The 4,924-nt window shown below is 38.8% G+C and overlaps 1 long non-coding RNA gene across 1 annotated transcript; it reads right to left on the bottom strand.

Annotated features, from left to right (window-relative positions):
• Positions 1-307: 307 nt before the first annotated feature.
• On the bottom strand, positions 308-2,506 carry LOC130680463 (uncharacterized). Its single transcript, XR_008993496.1, has 3 exons — positions 2,115-2,506; positions 1,427-1,595; positions 308-848 (listed from the first exon to the last, which is right to left on the bottom strand). It is a non-coding gene; the product is annotated as an uncharacterized LOC130680463 (long non-coding RNA).
• Between the last annotated feature and the right edge of the window lie 2,418 nt (positions 2,507-4,924).

Genomic DNA, 4,924 nt, shown 5'->3' on the forward strand with positions numbered 1-4,924 from the left:
AAATAAATACTTTGTCATCTGTATTCTTTTGCCATATGATTAGACTTCCATTCCAGTACTTATCATATTTCATTATAATTCGTTGTTTATGTGGCCAATTCCTCTGTAAGTTCTTCACAGAGAGGAATTCTGCCTCGTTTGTTTTTGTATGCTCTGTATCCAGCATAGTGTCTTGTTCATCAAAACGATGACCAGCAAATAGGAGTTGATTCCATGGTAAATGGGACAAAAGGAGAAGAATTTTAAGAACTACTTGATGGTTATAGTGGAGTATGAAAAGAATTGAATATCCAGGTGGTGTTAAAGTTCATGTTTTGAGAATGCTCTCTCCTTAAACAATGTAACAATTAAGACTAAATATAAAATAAAAATTTTAAAGATGGTCATGCTCAAAAAAGAACAAAACTAAAATGAAACAAAACTTTATTTAATAAGTGGAGCTGAAGGCACAGACCTCCTAGGCTTCAAGGGATCAGCAAGTAGACGACCAATTTAGATCAGACATAACACTGTGACGGTAAGCTCAGAAAAGTGACTGGAGCCTCAAACACTCATGAGAACAGAATTGAGAATAGAAGCTGGCACAACGACTTTAAAATTAGGAAAATTCTCACACTTTGTAATCCAACAATTTCATTTCTGTGTCTATATCCTGGGCATACTCTGTGTCTTAATCCTGCACACATGTGTAGAGATTTTTCCAAGGCAGTTGAGCGTAGGTGCTCTGGATCAAGATTTTGTGGTTCAAACCCCGGCTCTGTTGTCTTCAGTCATGTGGCCGTGGTCAATTAGTTAAATTCTCTGAACCTGGGTATCCTTATCTCAAGAGGGGAAATAATAATGCTCACCTGTTGTAAGGATAAAAATGAGATAAACATCTGTAGACTTTTTAGAATGCCTGGCACATAGTAAGGACTCAAATTAGCCATAATGGTTATTTTGGCAGCTGTGGTTCTGTTAAAAAATAAAACAACAGGCCCAAATGGAATTGCTCATGCTAAACCACACATAACCCAACCAAGACTTAATTACAATTTCAGCTTTCCCAGAAATGGAATCTTGAATGGGTCAATCAAGAATCGCCTGATCAGCACTAACTAGGTAACTGCTGAGAGACCCCCGGCGTTCCCTGAAGGAAAGCAACTATGCAATAACCAACCTTTTGGCCTCATATAAATTCCTTCTTCCTGCTCCCTCCTGCCTATAAAAGTCTATAAAAGTCTTTCTTCTTAGCATCTCCTTGGAGATCCTTTCTATCTGCTAGATTGGATGCTGCCTGATGCAAATGACTTCTGCTCAAAGAAATCCTTAAAATCCTTAATATATCTCAGTTGATCTTTTAACAGTTCTGGCATCAAACAAGGCAACCACAGGAGACTCCCTCTCCCCTACCACCCCCAGGAGCAATGAGCAACCAGACAGGTACCTGTTGAGCCCCCTGAGCTTGCGGCCTTCTCGCTGCCTCTGGAGGTCTCGCTGCTTCTGGAGCACACATCCTAGCCCTGCAGCTTTGCCATTAGGAGCTTTCAGGCTTCATTGGAGCATTTCTTTTCCCAGACTGGGACCAAACCGGCACGAGTCAGGCTGGCTCTGACCTGGAAACAGGAATGGGTCACTGCAGACTATGTCCAACTTGGAAACCTGACATGGTCCTGCCAGTCGGGGCCTGACTTGGAAACCGGACTGGGGCCAGGGACGGACTGGGTCTGACTTGGAAACTGAACTGGATTTGAAACTGGACTGGGTCTGACTTGGAAGCTGGACTGGCTCCAGAGAAGCACTGTGTCTGACCTGGAAACAGGAATGGGTCCCTGGCGGACTAGATCTGACTTAGAAACCCGACTTGGTCCTGCCAGTCTGAGTCTGACTCGGAAACTGGACTGGGTCTGGGGCGGGACTGGATCCCAGGTGAGGCCTCAGGTGAACAGGCCTCAGGTGTGCCAAGGCTAAACAGGTTAACCTTAACGAAGGTGATCTTGAATTACAGAGGCCACAGTGGAGAATTTTTAAACTAGGTAAACTTACACATTTATAAGGTGCCTAGAGAAAAGAGGGTCTCACTATACAGGGTAGAGGAAAATTTATTTTTCCCCCTCTTCAGTCTGGTGACCTACACAAGATCCACTGGGACACCGCACTCGCTCCAGAGCTTGCAAACGGGATCCTGAAATATTGGCAGAAGCTGGCAAAGGGTGAGAATTGTTACCAAAGTCAGCTCTCCCAGATCTCTGTGCTGCCTGCGGAGAGAAAAAGATAAAATGTCACATTGGACCTTCCTTTCAAACTGGTAGGCAAATCATATTTGTAAAGATTCGATGTTTGAATTGTGGCTAGTGAATTCACTTTCCAGTACCCGCTGGTTGCCTATCCTTTCTCTCCCTGGAACAGAGATTGTCTTCTTGCCCTATTTTGTATCATCTGAAGTTGGCTTGACTTTCTGCCTGAAAGGAACATGCAGATGCTTATATATGCAGGCCCCTCAACAATCAGGTTGGGGGCCCCCAAAAATATGGCTGGACAGAAATCTGTTGCACCCATTTGCAGCTAGAGCCCTACTAACTGTTGCTGGCTCTCAGAGGGGATTCTCTAAGTCCTTTTTTGGGTTACCTTTGGGAGTGGCTTGGGACCTGGGGAGGAAAGAATCTTGCACCTCTTTGGGGAAGCCTCTTGCTTCCATGGGATTGTTTAATACCATCAGGAACATTTATTGTTGTCCCAGCTGAAACCTGATGAGATATTTGAAAAAATTAAAAAAAAAAATAGCTCTATGTCAGAAGTTGGCTAAACTGGAGGCTGATACTCAGAGCCTGATAGGAACTCTTTAAGGCCTTTTTATCTAAGCTAAAATGAAAACTGTACCCAAAGGGAAAGAAAAATATTCTAAAGCCTTTGTGGAAGGATTTACTAAAACATTCCAAAGATACATGGCACTACATCTAGAGCACATCTAGGAATCTTTATTTTCATCTTAGTTGAAGATCTTCTCCCCAATTTAAAGAAGCATATATTTTAAAATGTACATTAAAAAGTTGTAGACATTTTGTGGACAAGAAATCGGGAAAATAATTTTATGTGTAGTTAAGCTAGCTAAGATTGGAATGCATGTATTTAAGTTTTTTAAAAATGAGTTTTAAAATCAAAAGTACACAGGTATGGAATTAAGATCTGCTTTTCTCTCTGCTCAAAGGACAAAGTTTTCTTAGATTGGTCTGCTCTTAATAGGAAATTTTTAAAAGATTCTTTTTTAATCTTTTAAGTAATCAGGCTAGACTGCAAAGATTTGTGTCCTACCAAAATAACTTACTGTGCTTCACAAATCATCTTTATTAGGTTTTGATTACTTAAGGAAACCTAGTCTTCTCAGTATTGAAAGAGCAAAGTTTCATTCACAGACAGCTATGTAACGCTCTGTCTTTGCCATCTGCATTTGTCACTTTGGTTAAATAGGTAATTAAGTATTATTTCTCAAAGATCTGTGATCCTATTTAATTAAATATTCAAACCTTCTGATATTTTCTGAAAATCAAATTCCACATGGAGCTTTTATTTTTTACCTCAAACTAGCTCTGAGATTTCCCAGAGTGCCCACAGAAAATCTCAAAGGATTTGTCTCTCACCTTGTAAAAGAGAGCTGTTGAACTAATTAGGTTTATTTGGTATGTTAAGTTATATGGGAAGCATTGTCAAATAAGTGATGATAAACCTTCTTAGATTTATTTGTGTATGTATCTATGTTACTAATATAGGTATTCCAGAAATTGAATTTTCTAGAAATTTGTCAGTACTCTAATTTTCCAGTTATCCTAAATTATTGTATGCTACAGAAATAACTACATATCCTTATCAAATGAACTCTCCTTAGATCTTTAACCAGTGAAATTTTTATGTCTTTTGTCATTCTTGGACAGTGATTGTTTTACTCTGATGCTTTTGCTAAACTAACATTCATGGAAAGGACCCTACTAAGTACTCTTGACCACTAACACTGCTGTGTCAACTTACAAGTTATACGGTGTCAAAACATGGGTGCATATCTCACAGTGGAAGAAGGGTCCACTGGATATCTGGTGCTGTGCCAAGACTGGAGACCTCGAAGTTAAATTGACTAGGAAGAGAAGTAGCTGACACTGAGGTAGCTAAAAACGGCTTTTACAGAAAAAAAAAAAAAAATAGAAGCCCTTCCATATTAAACACACATATCAATTATAGAATGCCTTCTGGCATTAAAAATGTTAAAATGTTTAAATTTGAGCATATTATATTTGTAGGAACACAATATTTTATGGTCTTTACCAAGTTACATCATTCTGAAATAAAATAAAACACAGTAATGAGGTTCTCGACCTCCTTTGAAGTAGTGGGACAACTTAATGAAATTGAAACATGTTTATACAAATGAAACTTTGATTTATGCATTGCCCACATTATTAATGCCAACATTAATATCATTGCCAACATTAATAAGGCATTTAAAAGTTCTCTGAAAATAAGTTACAACATTGCACTTGAAAGACTTAGATACTTCTAGAGATGAGCTTATTGAACACAGTTACTAAGGCAGTCAGTTTAAGGGCTACCACAAGAATACAATTAGTAACATTATCTGGTAAATCAGTTGAAGTAACAATGTACTTTGAACATACTTGAAAAATTAGTCCTTGGACAAAGATACATGAAATCTTTATGGTTAGTGGGGAAAAGAGTAAGGATGTTTGTAGATTGTACAACATGTTGGCCTAGGTTGATTTATTGCTTCATAAAGCACTTGACACATATACAACAGGAGAATGAATTCTTAAGTGTTTAGATCAGTACACACCATCAAATAAACTGGCAAAAATATAGAGACATCTGTATTGATGATGAAAAAGCAATGGCAGGAAGAAACACAAGAGAAGCGGATAAGCTGTTGCCAAAGTATGTT

This window comes from Manis pentadactyla, chromosome 13 (genome assembly GCF_030020395.1).
Source record: "Manis pentadactyla isolate mManPen7 chromosome 13, mManPen7.hap1, whole genome shotgun sequence".
Classification (NCBI taxonomy): Eukaryota; Metazoa; Chordata; class Mammalia; order Pholidota; family Manidae; genus Manis; species Manis pentadactyla.